The sequence below is a fragment of the Pelobates fuscus genome, chromosome 3 (genome assembly GCF_036172605.1).
Source record: "Pelobates fuscus isolate aPelFus1 chromosome 3, aPelFus1.pri, whole genome shotgun sequence".
Classification (NCBI taxonomy): domain Eukaryota; kingdom Metazoa; phylum Chordata; class Amphibia; order Anura; family Pelobatidae; genus Pelobates; species Pelobates fuscus.
The window spans coordinates 171,491,292-171,513,430 of NC_086319.1; the positions used below are offsets into that span (position 1 = coordinate 171,491,292).

General features: G+C 44.6%; 1 protein-coding gene across 4 annotated transcripts in view; it reads left to right on the forward strand.

Moving 5' to 3' along the window:
- The first annotated feature begins 209 nt into the window (after positions 1-209).
- The window catches only part of LOC134602633 (sodium- and chloride-dependent betaine transporter-like), a 210,192-nt gene continuing 188,262 nt past the window's right edge, over positions 210-22,139 (forward strand). For 2 of the 4 annotated variants that reach the window (XM_063447718.1, XM_063447723.1), the window contains exon 1: positions 210-314. The gene's annotated coding sequence lies outside the window, so the exon portion shown is untranslated. The other 2 variants (XM_063447713.1, XM_063447721.1) reach the window with 1 other exon arrangement.

A 22,139-nucleotide genomic window follows, 5' to 3' on the forward strand; every position in this document is an offset into this window, starting at 1 on the left:
TGAAGGCAATGACAGGTGGGTGTATAATCACTAAGGTAACAGGCATTGGTAAAGGAAAACTAAAAGGAACAAAAAATAAAAAGCATGACAGTGCCGCTTTAAGAGATGTTTACAGCATCTCCATTGGCAAAGCCATGAGCCAAAAACTCCCAGTCTGTTTTAGCATAGATAAGAAGAAGCATACTGGTTGCATAAGTGAGAGATACAGCTGACTAAACAATTGCCTAAAGTGTGTTAAAAATGTTTATTACAATTTCACACAATTTTCATTGGAGTTTACGGAATACCAGCTGACGCTTTGACTCTCATGAAAGGTAGTGCTTTGAGACTGATTTCTAGCCACGGATAGTCTTTTTAATCTAGACTACTCACCACCAGTCCAGCATTAATAGAACACTTTGAAGATGAAGGATTATTCTTGTGTGACTTATTCTTGGTGAACGATCATTTAACATAACTTTGTTGTAGAAGTGGAATGGGTGCCTTTTTTTCTCAAGTTCTCACAAAGAGCTACCATTCTACCATTGACAGCTGCAATTACAATAGAACAGGTAAAGACAATGTTCCTTCTCTCTATTTTCACTGCTGGGTAGTGGACTATCCAGAAGCATGTTTGTGCTGCATTCCAAATCTAAACCACCTGAATGATTTTCAATTAATAAATAAGGATTTTTTCTTATGTTCAGCAATATAAAAACCTGTTGTCTTTGTTGTAGTTTTTATATTCCTTATATAACTGTAACAACTGTATTCTTAACACTATAGTGTCCCTCTGCCTCCGTGCCCAACCCCTGGAGATGAAAGGGTTAAACCTCCCCCCGCCTTTTACTTTCTTACCTGATTCCAGCGCCGAAGGCAAGACTTTAAACTCCAGGAACTGTAGGAAGCTTCTCTAGTGGCTGTCTGGGAGACAGCCATTCAAGTCAGTCTTAAAGGGATACTATAGTGCCAGGAATACAACTCTGTATTCCTGGCACTATAACTACCTCTACCTCCTCTCCCTCATTACCCCCCCCCCCCCCCCGGGGTAAATAAAGGGTTAAAAAAAATTATATCCTTACACGATCACAGCGCTGATTTCCACCGGCGCTGGGCCGACGCTCTGTCCCCTCCGACGTCATGCAGCGAGTGGGCTCTAATGCGCATCAGTGAATCAATGCTTTCCTATAGGGAAGTCCCCATGCAGAGTGTAAGGATGTCCAGCGTCAGATACTGGACCAAGGGTCCATTTCGATTCAAGAAGCCCTCTAGTGTTGGCAGACTTAGAGCTGCAATGTAAACTTTGCCGTTTCTATGGAACTGCAATGTGTAACACATTGCAGCACTAAATGCAAAAGGGACAAAGCACCCAGACCACTTCAATACGCTGAAGTGGTCTGGGTGCCTACAGTGTCCCTTTAACCCTGCAATGTAAATATTGCAGAAGTTGTCAGGGAGCTTCTAGTGTCCCTTTAACCCTGCAATGTAAATATTGCAGAAGTTGTCAGGGTGCCTCTAGTGTCCCTTTAACCAATGTAACACAAGTGACACAAGTGACAAAGTTATTCTGCACATTTCTGACTACATGGTCTGATGGAACATGGAAGCTGCACTTGATTGGTAAGTTGCAATAAAAAGTAATACTAGTGCCATTTGTTGCAAATGAGTAGGTATAGCTGGTATTTGCTACAAGTCTAACAACTATAGCTGTTTTTTTTTTTTTAAATCAGCTACTTTGCAGTTTGACTAGAATTTGGTGTTTAGTGTTTAATTAACTAAAAAATTATCTAATTATTATATGCATATTCTTTACACTTTGTTATCGTTTTCTATATGCCATGCTATATTAAAGTTTCATCTACTACTAATAATGTAGTAGATTTTGTGGTGTTTTTGTTTTTAGAATTCTGTTTTTATTAATGGTTTTTTAGGTGTAACAAGGTACAGGAAAAACATAGGTAAAAGATGTGATGCATATATATTGCGTCTGAAGGTAGCAGCATGTGGTCCAGAGAGACTGTGGTCCAGAGAGCAGGTGTAGATTGTAACGTGGTCCATCAGAGTACACAAATAATAATAAATGTAGAGCTGTCTTTGTAATGACCTGGTAGCATTGGTTGCGCACCGATCAGGCCAAGCAAATGTGGATTTTGAGCAGGAGTGAGTATCTTAGGCCACATGGATTGCCTCTTCAGTGGTGAAGCTCGTAAGTTTCAGTCCAGCTTATTGTTAGGATGCGTCCTATGTGAGCATGTGCAACAGTCACCTGTAAACAGGGGTGAGGGGGTAGAGGATTTTGTGGTGTTTTAAAGCCTGCAAAATAATTGTATTCTTAAATGAGACCATCCTCAGATTTAAGCTGCTTTTAAACATAGAAACATAGAATGTGACGGCAGATAAGAACCATTCGGCCCATCTAGTCTGTTCAATTGTCTAAATACTTTCATTAGTCCCTGGCCTTATCTTATAGTTAGGATAGCCTTATGCCTATCCCACGCATGCTTAAACTTCTTGTTACTGTGTTAACCTCTACCACATTAACTGGAAGACTATTCCATGCATCCACTACCCTCTCAGTAAAGTAATACTTCCTGATATTATTTTTAAACCTTTGCCCCTCTAATTTAAGACTATGTCCTCTTGTTGTGGTAGTTTTTCTTCTTTTAAATTTAGTCTCCTCCTTTACTGTGTTGATTCCGTTTATGTATGTAAATGTTTCTATCATATCCCCCCGTCTCATCTTTCCTCCAAGCTACACATGTTAAGTTCCTTTAACCTTTCCTTGTAAGTTTTATCCTGCAATCCATGAACCAGTTTAGTAGCCCTTCTCTGAACTCTCTCTAAAGTATCAATATCCTTCTGGAGATACCGTCTCCAGTACTGCGTACAATACTCCAAGTGAGGTCTCACCAGTGTTCTGTACAATGGCATGAGCACTTCCCTCTTTCTTCTGCTAATACCTCTCCCTATACAACCAAGCATCCTGCCAGCATTTCCTGCTGCTCTATTACATTGTCTGCCTACCTTTAAGTCATCAGAAATAATCGCCCCTAAATCCCTTTCCTCAGATGTTGAGGCTACTACTCTATCAAACATTCTGTAGTCTGCCCTTGGTTTTTTCAGTCCAAGATGCATTATCTTGCACTTATCCACATTTTATCTTTTACTTCCTATTTATTTAAACTCTTTAATATGATTGTAGATTATGCTAGCTTTAGTGTACCTATAATCTTAATTTTATTAATGACAGGAGGCGAGTATTTGCTTAAGTCTCTCTTTACTAGAACTCCACAGCAGCACAGAAAAACAACCAATCAGAAAAAAGTTAGTTACTATAAAACTCCCCTCCCCATGCATCATTTCCTCTTTCAAGCTGCGACAAAACAGAATAAAAGGCAGAAAACATAATGGGGAAGAAACGAAGTCCTAGATACGATGAATACAACGATGTCCACCATCCGAGAAGAACTGCCAAACCAGATAGTGATGATGGACTGTAAACTGAAACGAGAGAAAAAACAGAATCGAACAGGTTGATTATCCAATGAAATGTACTCTGAATAAACATGTGTGCACCCAATGTATTAACCAAAATTACCTTAAAATGTAGATAACCCAACCCTACTTATGAAAAAATAGACATAAGAACAGGCAAAAGGTAGCAGAGACAACAAGCAGAGTTGCATACGTACCTGATTAACCAAACTATAACATAAAACAAGGGAGGGATAAGAATGGGTGGGAAATACTCGCCTCCTGTCATTAATAAAATTAAGATTATAGGTACACTAAAGCTAGCATAATCTACAATTTTATAACATGACAGGAGGCTTCGTATTTGCTGTTTTAACGCTCAGTCAACAAATCCAACGCTGTTTGTTTCGCTGGTACCTATTCTCGGAGCTACCCGAGCAATCCCAAATGGACTTTCCAACTGCGATAGATGACAATACAGCGACCGATGGAGATGCCAGTTGATGAAGTACCCCAAAAACTGAAAAAAACACCCTCCGCTGATAGATCCAATGTACGTTGGGTCGCGACCTGTTACCTACCAGCTGGTCCATGAGCTGGCAAACTGACCTATTAGCCAGTTCCCTGCAGTTATAAAATGTCGAAGGTAATTTGCGGACTTAGGGCTGCGATAAGACACTGCCACCATGTCTCAACTCTTGATGTAGAAGGTTGCTCCACCGATCGTGCCAGGGTCACCCGGCAATGTGGCCTTGCAGGCAGATCTTCAATCTCAAGGAATGCATCTAAGTCCACCACCAAATCGCAATAGAACCGAGTAGGATCTGTCGTTCCCTCCTGGCCTACCCGGTGAGATGTCTCCTCCGAGAATAAATTTATAATGCAGGCAAGAGTGTGGTCAAACTAGCCGTATCCTAAGTGATTCCAATATTCCAAGTGAACTGTGTAATCCTCGGACGCGGTAGAGGAAAGACTCCAAAAGGACGTCCAGTCAGGGTTCCGAACTGAACTTGTGTGGAGGAACGGTGGTCGACTATTCTGGGAGTAGCGAATCCCAGGAATATTCAAAGTGATGGGAAGTGCCAACCGGAGTGCAGATTTCCATCCAGATATGTCCTCGTCTAAGAGTGAAAGATGTCTGCGTAGGAGTCGGGGCACACCAGGTACCCCCATAAAGTCTTGTAGGTCTCCATGACTGTAGTTGAAAAGTAGGTTAGAGCGAATCCAACAAAACAAAACGGCTCCGGTGAGGGATTAATAGAGTATAGACGGAGGACCCGCATCTCCGAACCCTGATCACCAGGTATGCGTTCCGAGGAGATGGGGCAGTCCTGCCATCTCATCCCAAGATCGTAATGACCGGGGAACTCAATACAACCGGGGTTACCGGTCTTACCATGTGATCCATGTGAACGGTTTACCTTCAGACCGGGTAATAGGCCTTTCTTAATCTTGTTACTCGAGCAAGGCAGTGCCCATTTGCTCCATGAAGGTCTCCGTATCTCCTGTCACCTAAATATGGGAGAAACTGTCTGCGCAGTTGTCTGCAATGGTCTGGATATCCCAAAACAGAAAGCAATCCTCTTTTTTATATGGTGCAGAATATACCAAAACCTGCACTCACGTAATACCTGAGGTCCATCCGTTAGCCGTACCATCTCCAGGAGTGTGTGTGTAAATAAGTGGGAGACTCCCCCCGTTATACCTCTGTGAGAATGTCTTGCGTGGGTTAGAGCGGTCCAGATCCAGTAAATCCATTACAGGAGATAGAATGGGAGGACTCAGTCTAAATATGTATATCTTGCATGACCCGGCAGTCCTCTACAACGAAATCAGTAGCACAAGTACAAGCCTGTGTGATGAACAAATGGTCGGCACTGTAGAGCGTCGAGTGTATGAGAGAGCTGCGCTCTCTACTAATGTGATCGAATATCATGATAGCGTCCGGCTGATAGCCTGAGCGGGCCGCACCCGTAAATAACCAAACAGTAGAGTCTAAATCCGTGACCGGTCCTCTCTATGAGAAGGTGTCCTCCAAACCTGTCCTCTGTATCCAGCCCAGTCTCTGGCTATGGTTGAGGGAGGGCTGCGCCCTCTAATAATAAATCAGTGTCCGGTTCCGTATCTGAGAGGGGTTCGCTCTCTGTTCCCGAAGAGAGAATATTTTCGGATCAAAGTGATGGAGGGCCGCACCCTCCTGTGATCCAAACTAGAGTCCCTAGAGACTCAGGGTGACCAACTGCAGGGCACACCAAATACTAGTATCAGCATAAGGCTGAGGGCAATCTTCAGAACAACGATGGAAAACTGACCGTCCGGATCCCGTGCGCGCGTGCGGGGTCCAGGCTGACCGTTTGTAGTCTGAGGAAAGCTGGAGACGTTCTCCGCAATCCACGAGCGCCCGGGAGGTCGGAGGAGGTCAAGTCAGGCCTCTCGACGACCCGAGCGAAAGGAAAAGGAAGTCACGAAAAACAAAAACAATAATAAACCTAGATAAGAGTGAATACGTAAATTCTATCCCGGATAGAAGGCAAATAGCAGGCCGGAAGGTAAGACAAGTAAGCCCCACTGAACAGGGCCAGGAGCTAACCTTACGCAGGAAATAACTACCGATACCTATATAAATACCGGGAGGCAGATACGGAGTTAGTTGTTAAAGACAAGGAAAACACCGCGTTCTCCTGTAGGTGTCTGAGCACCAGTCCTTGCCTGTGCGAAGTTCTCCTTGGAGATGTGTGTCCGGGGTCTTCATAAGAAACCCTGCCCTTCAGGCATGAGGTTTAGGGCATTCACCCTTCCCACCATATTCAGATGGCCGTACACTGGTGTCCTCTTGTATAGTATGGCAATTGTGCTTGTCTGGACACCTGCTTATTTCCATGTCACTGGTGGGCACTGGCTTTTCCTCAGTGATATTCCCCCAGGCCTGCGGCCAAAAGGGGTACGGCACCAATAGAGCAGGCCCGTCAGATGGGCACAGGCCCAGCAGGCCAAACGAATGGACACAGAATAGTTGGCCAAGCAAATAGGCACGGACATAGCAGGCCATTCAAATAGGCACCGACATAGTAGGCCAATAAATGGGGCACAGGCCCGTTTAAATGGGCCCAGACATAGCAGGCTGTTTTAATGGGCACAGACATAGCAGGCCGTTTTAATGGGCACAGACATAGCGGGCTGTTTTAATGGGCACAGACAGAGCAGGCCGTTTTAATGGGCACAGACATAGCAGGCCATTCTAGTGGCCACAGATATTGCAGGCCGTTCTAATGGGCACAAACATAGCAGGCCGTTCTAATGGGCACAGACATAGCAGGCCAATCAATGGGGCACAGACATAACAGGCCAATCCTGGGTTGTATATTATATCATATGATTATATGTTATTTATATAGCGCCATCCAATTCCGCAGCGCTTTACTATGGGCCTTGAATGAGTAATGGGGACCTCTGAGCTTGGGTAGAGTTCCCCAAAAAAATCGTAGATCCTCAGAGCACCCTGACATACGGCCCCCAGACATCAACCCTTTTAGACAGCGTAATGCCGTTTGAATAACTTGAACCGGGACTGGCAGTCCCTAAATGCCCAGCAGGCCAGTGGTGTATCCTGGTTTTGTGCTGCCCTAGGCAGGACAAAACTCAGGCACCCCCCTCCCGCCCACGCCACCCCCACCCAACCCTCCCCCCCGCCCGCGCCACCCCCACCCAACCCTCCCCCCGTGCCACCCCCACCCAACCCTTCCCCCGTCCCGCCTTCTAAATACACACACATTCACTGACAAATACGCATACACTAGGTAACAGAAACACACACACACACACTAACAGACACACTCACTAACAGACACACACACTCACTAGCAGATACACACACAGTCTAACAGACACACACACACTTACAGACACACACACTAACACACACACACACACTGACATACACACACACTAAAACACACACACACAGACCCACACACTAACAGACACACACACACTAACAGACACACACACACTAACAGACACACACACACACTAACAGACATACACACACACACACTAACACACACAGACCCACACACACTAACAGACATACACACACACACAAACACACACACACTAACAGACACACACACACACACACACACACACACTAACAGACACACACACTAACAGACACACACACACACACTAACAGACACACACAGACCCACACACTAACAGACATACACACACACTAACACACACTGACATACACACACACACTAACAGACACACACACACAGACCCACACACTAACAGACACACACACACACTTACAGACATACACACTAACAGACACACACACACTAACAGACATACACACTAACAGACACACACTTACAGACATACACACACACACACACTAAAAGACACACACACACACACACACACACACTAACAGACATACACAGACATACAAACACACTCACTCACATATTTAATACATTTTTTTTAAAATGTAACCCCCCCAGCCTCCTTACCTTTGGGAATGCTGGGGGGGGGGGGGTATCTGTCTCCCTGGTGGTCCAGTGGCTGCTGGGAAGTGCGGGTAGGTGGGCGGCCGGCGAGGGAGCACTTCCTCTGAGCGGTCTGCTCAGCTCCCTCGCGCGCCGCAGAGTGGGGCTGGGAGGCGGAGCCGGAATATGACGTCATATTCCGGCTCCCAGCCTCACTCTGCGGCGCGCGAGGGAGCTGAGCAGACCGCTCAGAGGAAGTGCTCCCTCGCCGGCCGCCCACCTACCCGCACTTCCCAGCAGCCCGCCCAGCATGCCTTGTTAGCCGCAAGGCTAACAAGGCATTTGCCCTGGGCATTTGGGGGCGGCTTGTTTTGCCGCCCCCTGAAAAATGCCGCCCAAGGCAAATGCCTTGTTTGCCTCGCGGCTAATACGCCCCTGCAGCAGGCAAATAGCGGTATCCCAGCTGTATTGGGTATAAGCGGAAGTTGTTACAGTGATTACCATGTCCATGAAAGTAAGATACATTGAGCGATATTCTCCTTAAACTGTGAATTGGTATGCACATGCTCACACAGATCGTTTGATGTTTCAATCATTAATATAGATACCATCATCATATCTGAAAATATTGTATAGTATCAGCGTAGACTGGTCTCCCATACCAGTTTGAGCCGGATCCAGGTCTGTTAACTTATATATATGCCATGGACAGTGAATTCATACCAGAGTAGTCTCCTCTGAGACCTCATAGCTGGACCCGAAAAAATATATACTGTGAAGCACATGAATCCGAGTTCATAATACCTGTAACTCACAGAAATCCGTGATATACACTGTCAGAAAATCTCACAGTATCCTGAGATATACACAGTCAGCCAAACTCACAGCAATCTGTGATATACACTGACGGTAAAACTCACAGTATCCTGTGATATACACTGTCAGTAAAACACACAGCAATCTGCGATATACACTGTCAGTAAAACACACAGCAATCTGCGATATACACTGTCAGTAAAACACACAGCAATCTGCGATATACACTGTCAGTAAAACACACAGCAATCTGCGATATACACTGTCAGTAAAACAAACAGCAATCTGTGATATACACAGCCAGCAAACTCACAGCAATCTGTGATATACACTGTCAGTAAAACACATAGCAATCTGTGATATACACTGTCAGTAAAACACATAGCAATCTGATATACACTGACAGTAAAACACAGCAATCAGATATACACTGTCAGCAAACTCACAGCAAACTGATATACACTGTCAGCAAACTCACAGCAAACAAAATAAAAACTGTCATAGAAACCCAGAAGTCTGACATGAAAAGAAATCTGTTATAAAAATGCCATAAAGGGGGCGGGGCCGAGCAGCCGAACCAACAAGTCGCACACACCATGAGCTCCGGCCGCGGGGGCTTAACTGAGTCAATAACTCTGGACACAACTACAAGACTCACCCGAAACCAAGCCCACTGGAAAGCGGCAGTGTCTGTGCACCCGGCGACACCCAAATCGAGACCCGGCATGCCCGAGAACCGCCTTGCTGGGCGGCCTTCCCGCCCGACTCTGCGACCCACACGCGTATGGCAAAGGCTCCCCCCCCCTGTGGACTGGTGGGGGATATCCCGGTCCCCGCCAGGAGGGAGATCTCGCACGCCACACCAAGCGATGGCCCCTGCTAGCCCCTCATGTAAAGTGGTGGCGACGGCCTCCAAGATGGTGGCGCAGAACGACCCAGCTACACGAAAGATGGCCTCCCAGCAAGGGAGAAAGACAAAGTACACAGACGGCTATAAGCCCTCCCACTCCCTGGAAGCCCTAGACCGGCTGTGCCTGAGCAGGGCCGGTGCAAGGATTTTTGCCGCCCTAGGCAAAAAAAAATTTGCCGCCCCCCCCATATGTCCAGCCCACCATGTGACATCATGCTCTGCCATATGGGCCAACGCCAGTCTTCACAAAGTGTCTTATCTGAAAAGACAGTGTGTTTACATTAAAAAGCCTACAGGCACAGGCTATAGACACCAGAACCACTACATTATGCTGTAGTGCTCCTGGTGACTATAGTATCCATTTAATGTGAGGTAAATTAGAGATTAGTGCCACTAATAATATATTGGATTGCCTACTTACCACCAGATGAGGACAAGAGGCTGATGATGGGCTCAGTCTGGCTCCACAGGTCTGGTGTAGAAGAGGCTCTCTGGAGACTGTTTTTAACAGTGCTCACAACAATTAACGAACAGGAAGCAGCTCCATTTTTTAGGGTCCCTTACACAGCTCAAGGTCTGGGCCCCCAGGGGGCATACGCCTACAATGCCCACCCATAAATCCACCTACATGGCCCATCCATGAGTTGGGGATGTTTTATGTGTGCAATTTGTGTAAGGGATGTAGTGTGTTTATAGGGGATGTAGTGTGTGTTTGCGTGTAAGGAATGCATTGTATGTTTCTGGGTGTGTGTGTGTGTGTGAGTAGGAATGCATTGTATGTAATTGAATGCAGTGTGTGTCTGTAAGGGGTGCATTAATTATGTAAGAGAACGTAAGGGATGCATTGTGTGTTTCGGGTGTGTCTGTGTGTGAGTAGGAATGCATTGTATGTTTCTGTGTGGGGGGGGTGCATTGTGTATGTGTGTAGTGTAAAAGAGAGGGTTTGTGGGGTAGGATAGAGACTGGGAGGGGAACAGCTCTTTCTTTTTTTTAAAAAATTCATAGTGCTCTCCCCTCAATTATTGATTTCCCCTTCCCTTCTGTCCCTCCGTGTTCTCCCCTTCTGTCACTTAGTGCTCTCCCTTGGCCCCCTGTCCCTCTGCAGTCCCCCTTGGTGGTGGTCTTCTCACTCCCCCCTCCTTAGTGGTCCTCCCTCTCCCAAACCCCTTAGTGGTCCTCCCTCTCCCAAACCCCTTAGTAGACCTTCCCCTACTCCCCCCACCCCCTTAGTGGTAATCACCCTCCTCCCCTCTCCTTAGTAGTCCTCCCTCCTTACCCCCCTTTGGTGGTCCTTCCCCCCCTTAGTGGTCCTTATCCCCCCTCCCCTACTGGTCCTTATCCCCCTCCCCTAGTGGTCCTTATCCCCCCTCCCCTAGTGGTCCTTATCCCCCCTCCCCTAGTGGTCCTTATCCCCCCAACCTCCCATAGTGGTCCTTATCCCCCTCCCTCCCCTAGTGGTCCTTATCCCCCCTTCCCTCCCATAGGGGTCCTTATCCCCCCCCTCCCTCCCATAGTGGTCCTTATCCCCCCCTCCCCTAGTGGTCCTTATCCCCCCCAACCTCCCATAGTGGTCCTTATCCCCCCTCCCTCACTTCCCTAGTGGTCCTTATCCCCCCTCCCCTAGTGGTCCTTACCCCCCCCCTCCCATAGTGGTCCTTATCCCCCCCTCCCTCCCATAGTGGTCCTTATCCCCCCCTCCCTCCCATAGTGGTCCTTATCCCCCCTCCCTCCCATAGTGGTCCTTATCCCCCCCTCCCTCCCATAGTGGTCCTTATCCCCCCTCCCTCCCATAGTGGTCCTTATCCCCCCCCTCCCATAGTGGTCCTTATCCCCCCTTCCCTCCCATAGTGGTCCTTATCCCCCCTCCCTCCCATAGTGGTCCTTATCCCCCCTCCCTCCCATAGTGGTCCTTATCCCCCCCTCCCTCCCATAGTGGTCCTTATCCCCCCCTCCCTCCCATAGTGGTCCTTATCCCCCCCCTCCCTCCCATAGTGGTCCTTATCCCCCCCCTCCCTCCCATAGTGGTCCTTATCCCCCCTCCCTCCCATAGTGGTCCTTATCCCCCCCTCCCTCCCATAGTGGTCCTTATCCCCCCCCCCTCCCTCCCATAGTGGTCCTTATCCCCCCCTCCCTCCCATAGTGGTCCTTATCCCCCCTCCCTCCCATAGTGGTCCTTATCCCCCCCTCCCTCCCATAGTGGTCCTTATCCCCCCCTCCCATAGTGGTCCTTATCCCCCCATCACTCCCCTAGTGGTCCTTATACCCCCCCTCCCTTAGTGGTCCTTATACCCCCCCTCCCTTAGTGGTCCTTATACCCCACCTCCCCCTTAGTGGTCCTTATACCCCCCTCCCCCTTACTGGTCCTTATACCCCCCCCACTTAGTGGTCCTTACAACCCCCCCCTTCTTAGTGGTCCTTACAACCCCCCCCTTCTTAGTGGTCCTTACAACCCCCCCCCAACCCCCCCCCCCTTAGTGGTCCTTACAACCCCCCCCCCCCCTTAGTGGTCCTTACAAACCCCCCCCCCTTAGTGGTCCTTACAACCCCCCCCCCCTTACTGGTCCTTACAACCCCTCCCCTCCTGCCCATGTAGCGTGGCCGGGCGGCGCGGAACGCGGGACAGGAACCTCTGTTTCCTGTACCCGGCCGCCGGCGGAATGACCGGAAATGCTCACTCAGTGAGCACTTCCTGTCATTCCGCCGGCGGCCGGGTACAGGAAACAAAGGTTCCTGTCCCGCGTTCCGCGCCGCCCGGCCACGCTACATGGAGAGACCGGCAGGAGGGAGCGCTCTGCGCTTCCCTCCTGCCGGTCACTCAAACCCGGCCGCCCTCCGTGCAGCAGTGCTGCGCCGCCTGGGGCTTGTTAAAGCGCTCAGGCAGCGCAGCATGAGGAGGCGCAGCGGGGACAGGGATCCGGCGCCCCCTGGTAAGTTGCGCCCTAGGCGGCTGCCTAGGTCGCCTTACAGGTGGCGCCGGCCCTGTGCCTGAGCCTCTGCATGACACTGCGGAGCAAGGGGGTACCCTATCGGCAAGCAGCTCAACTGGTGGCCGCCTGGCTTCGACCTATAACCCGCCGCCACCACTACGATCTCCCATCCCGGGCTTTCCAGGCTGCAGCCCGACCACGCAGAAACCGAAAGCCGGCATTGCGAGCAACAAAGCCACATGACCTGGGCCCACACACCCGCTCTTATCCTCGGAAGTGCGAGACAGCCGGGCAGGCCCCAAGCACTCCACCCAAGCATACAACACTACAAACGAGCAACCCATCTGACCTGCACACTCGAGCCCTACGCAGCTCGGCACCACGCTCCCAAACAGCAGCGACGAACCAAGAGACCACACGGGAGAAAGTACCGCGACACCCCGCAGGCCTAAACGGTATACCCATGGGCCTCAACCCACCACCGAATGGCCAACTCTCACCTTGGCAGGAGGACAGAAGTCACTCTCTCTGGCTGTCGGGAAAATACCTATCGGGTATAGGCTGAACTGACTCCACAACCTGTCAGAAACATGGACTAGAGCTATATATGCTCTCCAGTTCCTTTCCACCAGCGGTATTCGCTCATATGTTTGTTTGTTTTTCCTTTATGTTTTTCTTTGAGGTCCATATTGTTTATATTCCTCCTCAGGCATCACTGTTTAGCATTTGACCCACTTAAACATGGTGACTCAGCTAAACACATTGAAACTTCTGTATAGCTAAGCTTATGAAACATACCATGTGCCTCCTATTACATGCTCTCCCTTTTTCCTAAATCGCATTTTATAAGCGTGTCTGTGACCTTGTCTTTACTCAATCACTCATACGTCCAGCTAACCCATACAGAAAGCAGAATCTATAGTGCTAATTAGTCGGACATATAGGAATAGCCTGAGACCCAGCTACTTAATTAATAATGTATGCAATAACACTGTATGCCTTAGATCACCCATCGCAGATATTATGTTATGCCTGCTATCCCTGCTCTCCAGGTGATCACTCCATTATATGTTAACTCATGTAGGAGACTATAAGCCAATATAACACGCCTGCGATTATCTTTTTATTGCGCCTCATAAAAATTGCGTTTGAATTTAGCTTGCAAAACAGATGCGCTTGATGTTCTAACATAACATTGTTACTAGATTGTTACAACGTACCAAAAAAAAGTGCAGTTTCTGAGTACCACATTGTCAATCCTAGTGCTTAATCCATGTGTGCTGTTGTGGCACTTGATATATGCTTGTAACTCCTCATGCACAAATAAAATAAAGAATTTAAAAAAAAAAAAAAATGCCATAAAGCTCACAGCAAGCTGTGAGATATACACTGACAGAAAACTAAAGTCATATCTGTAGAATTGTGGTGATCCTGCTGAGATCTGCCGGGGAATCCCAGCAGGGCAACAAACGCCGAGATCCGACCGTGGAAGGAGGAGGGGCCGCGAGCAGGCGCCCCTTCTCCAACCGGTCGGATGCACGTGGCTGAAAAAACCCGGCCGCGGCGAGGCGGCCACGTGCGTGAGTAGACCCGGTCTCAGGGTGCTCGCGTCTGACCGCTAGAAACCCCGGGCGCCGGCAGGCTCACACCAGAGCTCGGGGAGTCAGAGGAGGCAGCCAAGCGGCTAGTCTCCTGACACCCTGAGCGGAGCGCCCGCAGCCCCACAGGGGGGGCTAATAAAATGGCGTCAGGAGGTAGTATGGGAGGGTATGCAAACAGAAGGGAATCCCAAGGGACCCACTGAAAACCACCACATGTCAGGAAAAACATCCGTAAAGACACATGGGAAACGAGCAAAAAAACGGCAGAAATCCCGAAGCAGTAATAAATAATAAATAAATAACGAAAAATAATATAAATAATCTGCAAATAAACATAAGAAAGGATAAAGGCTATAACTAAAAATCATAGCATAAAAAATATACAAACAATATATATAATCAATATAATATGGTATAAAAAAAATATGACTAAATACAATATAAATAATATAGATATAACTAAATGCTATAAACATAAAATATATACATAAAAATATAACATATAGATAAGTATAACATCATGACAAATTAAATAAATATATATCCTAAATAAAACATAATAAATCCCAAAGCCACCAACTAATAGCAGGAGGCAGTGGTACTCTGACCTGTACTGTTTGCGGAGCAGCAAAGAAAGAGGGAATGATGCATGGGGAGGGGAGTTTTATAGTACCTAACTTTTTTCTGATTGGTTGTTTTTCTGTGCTGCTGTGGAGTTCTAGTAAAGAGAGACTTAAGCAAATACGAAGCCTCCTGTCATGTTATAAAATTATCTTTACTCCACTACTGCAAGCGACGGAGAATGATAGAGTCAAAATTAACAAAAAAAATAAATAAAGACATACAAGTATATAAAACATATATTTAACTGAATGTTACATATTTATTTTATTATTGATGTAAAGGCCTCTACTAAGAGGAAATTTAAATTAAAGGGATTCTTTAGTGCCAGGAAAACAAACCCATTTTCCTGGCAGTAAAGAACCCTGGAGATGGTGGTGAATGGTGATAATCAGAGATATATTACTAAAATCTCAATGAAGTTGAAGGCCTGGGCAGTCAATATAGAAATAATCATAAAAATCAAGGTATTTGGATGGGAAGGGTTCATTAGTGTGTATATATATCCGTGTATGTCTATATACATATATGTAGATACGGGTGAGTGTGTGAATCTGTATACATGTATGTGTATGTGTGTGTTTGTATCAATTATCCTTTTTTTTTTTTTTTTTTTTTTTTTTTTTTTCTCTCTCTCGTGCTTCCCCCTCCCTTTCTTTTTTTTTTTTCCTCTCCCCATCCACACACCACGTCAGCAACTGTGCTCTAGCTAGGAGCTCAATTTGGAGTAGCTAGACAATGTATAATCCAGTGGAATATTATCCAGGGATTATTCCAAACTGGAGACCCTGTTTTCCTTTAAGGGATATAGGACTACTTGTATGTATGAATGTGTGCACCAGGGGCATATGGAGAGTGAAGTGGAGTGAAGTTCTCAAAATTATTACTATAGATTACAAAGGATCAGTAAAGATCTGCGAATATGGTTAGGGTGTTATCTATTAATGCCCAGGGTCTGAACACCCCCCAAAAAAGAGGATATTTATATGATACAATTAGGAAAAATAAAATAGACCTATGTTTCGTTCAGGAGACACATTGGCAGAAGCAGAAAAATAATTACTGGAAATTTTCTAAATTCCCAATAATTTTTACATCAGACTATATTAAAAAGAAGAGAGGAGTCGCAATAATAATTTCAGCACATATTAAATTCGAACTTATCATGGAAAAAAAAGATAACCAAGGTAGAAGTCTGATTCTAATCTGTAAGTTAAATGAAGAAATATATACACTAGTAAATCTATACGCACCAAATATTTACTCTAGTAAATTTTTTAAATCGCTTTTTAAGGAAATCGAAAAAATCAAAAAAGGAACTTTATTAATAGCTGGGGACATGAATGTTACACCAGATGTAAAAATGGATAGAACACTAACTAATAAGAGTAATCATTATACAAGAAAAATAATTAATAATGCCAGATCATTTACTAATGCCATGATAGAACACGATCTATATGATATCTGGAGGGTTCATCACCCTAACACCAGGGATTATTCGTATTTCTCTCATGTACATAAAACCTATTCTAGAATAGACATCTTTCTAACAAATTCGTACAGATTACATAAGTTTGAGAATTCTAACATTGATAATATATCCTGGTCAGATCATGCACCGATAATAACTAATATTAAACAAAAAAATGACACCAAGGTAACTACACCTTGGAGGATGAAAGATGAAATTCTAGACTCACTATCTGGCCTAAAATACTTGAAAGACCAAGCAGAAGAATTTATAAGATTTAATGATAATAAAGAAGTATCCAATAGTACTCTTTGGTGTACATATAAATGTTTCATGAGGGGAAATTTTATAAAAATTGGAGCAAAATTGAAAAAAGAACAGGGGAAAAATTTAACGGATCTCTATATAGAACTAGCCATATTAGAAAATACTAATAAAAAAGATTTCAATATATTAAAATTAAACAAAATTAAACAAATACAAACTCAAATTAAAATTAGTTTATCAAATAAAGTGAACAATGCAATTATAAGGTTAAAACAGCTGTGGTATCATGGAGAAAATAGAACGAGTAAAGTTTTTTCTGATAAACTAAAATTCAAAAAAAGACAACAAAGAATTACAAAGATCAAATATAACAACAAAGATCATTTATCCCCAACTGACATAGGGGAAGTATTTGGTCAATATTATAAGTCACTATATAACCTCCCAAAGATTACCTCAACGTCTGAAGAGATAGATACTTTCCTATCTACCTGTAAATTACCAAAAATTAATATAGAACAGATTAAAGATTTGGAATCTCCGATATCTATGACAGAGATTACCCATGCTATAAAAACACTCCGCAAAGGGAAAGCTCCGGGACCAGATGGTCTAACAGATTCCTTTTATAAAACATTTTCTACCCCTATTGCTTCTCTTCTCTTTAAAGTTTATAATGAAGTAAGAGACCAGAAAAAATTCCCCAACGAAATGTTACAAACAATGATTACTCCCATTTTAAAACCAGAGAAAGACCCACATTTTGTATCGAATTATAGACCTATTTCGTTATTAAACATTGATATAAAGATCTTTTCAAGGATAATAGCTGATAGAATAAAAAAAATTGTCCCGACTTTAATCCATCCGGATCAAGCCGGATTTATCATGGGTAGGAAAGGAGCTCATAATGTACGCAGACTTTTAAATTTAATACAGGTAATAGATGATAATGGGATCCCATCGTTGTTTGTGGCCGTGGATGCAGAGAAGGCCTTCGACAGGGTAAACTGGTTGTTCCTGTCGAGGGTCCTCAAAGCATTTGGGTTTCAAGATTTCATATATGATTTGATCTGGTCTCTTTATACTAACCCAACGGCGAGGGTTATGGGAAGGGGTATTGCATCGGAATGGTTTGATGTAAATAATGGTACACGCCAGGGATGTCCACTTGCCCCATTGCTATATGCTTTGACTATAGAACCACTCGCCTCAGCCATTAGATTAGACCAAAAAATTCAAGGGATTCATCTTGCCGGCAAACAAGTCAAGGTTCTATTATATGCAGATGATATAATTCTAACATTAACTGAATGCGAGGATTCATTATGTCATTTTATGGAATTAATTGAGAAATACAGATCTATCTCTAATTATAAAATCAATGTAAATAAAACACAGGTGATATACACCAACTTACCAGAACAACAACTTCTAACTCTAAAATCTAAATTTTCATTTATTTGGTCGAGTGAGAGCATAAAATATTTGGGAGTTAAAATAAGCTTTGACTGGAACCAAATAATTAAAATTAACTACTACCCATTGCTCAAAGATATGAAAGATACGTTACTTAAATGGAATAATCTATACGTATCATGGATAGGGAAATCTAATGCGGTTAGACATTATTTACTACCCAAACTTGAATATATAATGAGAACCATTCCTATGAAAGTCCCAAAAGACATATTAAAAGAATATCAAAAAATATTTTCACAATACCTATGGGGGAAAAAAAAATCAAGAATAGCCCTCAAATACATAACTACAAAATTTAAGGACGGTGGAATATCATTCCCAGATGTGTACCAAATACATGACGCAATTATGTTCTCCCATATCCTAGAATGGATTAACGATAATATGGACAACTTGTGGATAGACCAAGAGCAAATCTCGAGTAATATATTTGATATTAAAATGTTATATTGGATTGATTCTTCAACATTCGCTAAATTAAAAATACAAAATAAGATAATACTGGATATTTTTTCTAATTTACAAACTTTGAAGAAGAAATTACAGATTACAGAACATCTAACTATAAATTCACCAATTGAAATAATACAAATATATATAGAGGACATTAACATTAAAAAATGGAAAGACAATGGTCTTGTAAAATTAGCTGATATTCTAAAACCAGATCTTAAAATAAAATCGTTTCAACAAATTCTTACTGACACAAAAGGACTTGATAACGAACATTTTACATATATTAGAATCAAACACTTTATACAATCTAAACCAGTACATAACATTTCACTTATAGATAATGTTCTTGGCATAGAACATAAGAATAATATGGTCTCAAAAATAAACAAGGTTCTATATAGTAGATACAATAAGGGAAAAATGAAATCTATGTTGAAATGGGAAAATGATATTGGAATTGAGTTTTCATTGGATCAATGGAGGGAGTCATTCGATTTGCTTGGAAAAGCGATACATAGTATAAGTTTGTATGAATTACAGACTAAATTGGTCCATAGGTGGTATATGGTTCCAGCGAGAGTTGCAAGATTTCACTCTCCCACAGAACCTCTCTGTTGGAGATGCTTAAGATGTGACGGAACGTTTAGACACATATGGTGGGATTGCAATGCTTTGGATTCTTTAAAGCAAGTGACATCCACAAAAATCAATACCATTCTCAAAATAACAATGGACCTTTCCCCACAACTATTCTTGCTACATATGAATATTCCTACTAAAATTAAAACTATAAAATATCTAATAATTCATATTCTAATGGCGGTTAAAATTTGTATCGCCAGATATTGGAAAACTGTAAATACTCCCTCATGGAGAGAGGTGGAATCCCAAATAGGATATCAACGTTTAATGGAGAAACAGGTATATAGAAACCTTAATATGACAAACAAACACATTAAGATATGGGAACCCTGGACAACTGAGATATCCACTAACCAATAACATAGAATATACTAAAAGAGACTGGTCCTTAAACTTATAAATTTCCGCGATATGCTCCCTAATGCCCCTGGTGCACTGTGTGAATGAACAATTTTCCACGTATGTTTTGTTTGTTTAGTCTGATAAGATATGACCAGGGGAGCTAGGCATCATTCACTAGCTAACATAGATTACGAGAAGGCAATTGACATGATGTTGATGCTCCATGGCCGGTCTTACGTTAAATTAAAATAATATAATAAAACGAATTTTGATGAAATCTTAAATATAACTTTTTGTATATACAATAACACATGATGAATTGGCACCTACCCTATTCCTAAGCGATACCAACTCATGGGACAGAAGCCGTTCTGATGTTAAAATAAAAAATAAAAAAAAAAAAAATAAAAAAAAAATAAAAAAAAAAAAGAACCCTGGAGTGCCTCCCTCCCTCCCGCGCCCTATCCCACTGTAACTGCAGCTCCCCCTCCCTCCCGTGCCCCATCCTACTGTAACTGCAGCTCCCCTATTTACCACTATAATGTCTTAAAGCATAGAACTTTAGCAGGGCTAACCATGCAGATATCTTAATAGCCTTATTTTATATACAAGTATATAAAACATATATATTTTTTTAATTCTTTATTTTTCTCGTGCATGAAAAGACAGTAAACATTTTCTTGCAATGCCACAACAGCAATAGTAAGCTGGGTAGTAGCAATGAATTTGGTATGGCATACGATTAAACAGCACATTTTTATATTAAAGACAGGCGAAAACTGAAAGTTATGTCAAGAGAAGAGATATGATTTTATGCTAAAGTTTCTAATAATTCAAACATATGCATATGTAAGGTAAGTATAAACGTTTGCATCCATTTAGCTTAGTTTCACTTGCCCCAAAGGTGTTTCCTGCAGCTCTTGATGATTACAGTGAGGTACACAGTGGAATACAGATATGGTATTTATGAATCTGTGCTAATGCAGGTGGGGTGGTTGCATAATGTAAAGGATGTCATTAGGTTCTTTAATGAGGGTCGCTAAGGAGGCGGACCACAACGGTCCCATACATTTACGGTCTTGGGACAATTAAGGATACCTGCTTAGGGTGACCGAGGTAACCCATTAAGTGTGGTGGGTAGGGATACTTAGAACAGGCTCACTATAGTTTTAGCAGGCTCTTGTGTATATCCCCATTGGGCCGTTTCTCTGGGTGATCGCCCCCATGTGTGAGCCATCCGAGCAGGGCATAAAACAAACAATGAGAGTTAAACTAAACGTAGGTCACAGTGATCATGTACCAACTACTACACTATAACATTGTCAAAAGTCTCCCCTTGCCAGATACAAGAGCGTTCAGTGATACATGGGTTACCAACTCGACAAGGTATCAGGGTATTCCGGCAGCAGCTGGGACAGCCGAGGTGTGTGCCCACACGGATCAGTTCAAGGTCTGTCAGCTGTGGGGCAGGGTGAAAAGCATTTCAGCTGATGCCCAGTGTGGGAAAGTCTCGATTGCCGGCACGGCTGGCCCCTTCGGCGGAGATCCTGGGCCCGATTCCAGCTCTTGCGGTTGTCAGTGAGGTTGACTCTTGTGCGGCCTCTTGGTGCGCAGCGGGATCCTGGAGCTGGTGCTCCGCGCCGCGCGGATCAGACGGTCTTGGGTTTGGTGAGTTGCGAGCAGGCAGGTTCTGCTTGGTGTACTTGTGGGTCGATGCCCTCTCCCCCATGGGCTGCGGAGGGGCGCTCCGCCCGTGTCTATTGCCGGCATCCAGCCTCCCTGCCTCCCGATCTGCGGCGCAGCCAGTATTGTGAGTGTCCAAATGAGGGGTTGCGCCCTGCTGGGTGATGGCAGATGGGGCACTGAGGTGCAGGTGGGTTGGGCATATTTTCTAGATCCCCTCCGAGGCGTGGGAGCACCAGTGCTGGTGCCCAGGATACCTGGCATTGTTTCCCTCTGTGCTGGTCTCCGGCTCCGCTGGTGGGCCACTCTGGGGATACGAGGGGTATTCCTGCCTAAGTGGCACCGGATTGCCGGGCGGATCCACGCCGCCACCTCTCTGATCTCCATCATGTATGGCCGTCTCTGAGCCTGGAGCTTTATCCAAAGGCTGGCGCATATCTGGTCGTAGAACTCCCGTGAGTGCTTGGGAGGCTTGATTAGAGTGCCTTTAGGAGTAGGCTGTGTTGCTTTGGGTTTATTCGCTTGGTCAGACGTTGGTGTGGGGGTGATCATCCCCAGCGAGGACCAGGATATCCCCCGCCGGTCCAGAGGGGGGGGGGGGTAGCAGGGTTGTGCTGAGTTCACGTATGTGAGCGGGTCCCGTGCCAGGAGATCGGCCGTCTCCCCCAGATCTCAGGCTCAGCTCCATTGTATGCCACATGGTCGGTATAGGCCGTTCCGCCACGCATCGGTGCCGGACCGGTACCGTTCTGTTACTCATGATATCGTGAGTGGATCCCTGGGCACCGTGAGTTGCTAGCGTTAAAGGGTCGATCTGTGGTAGCTTGTTTGTGCTCTGTATTGCAGGAGCTCTTAGAGTGTGCGACCGGCCATTTTGGCTGCCAGGCCCCGCCCCCTATAAAACGTATATTTAGCTGAATGTTACATATTTATTTTATTATTGATGTAAAGGCCTCTACTAAGAGGAAATTT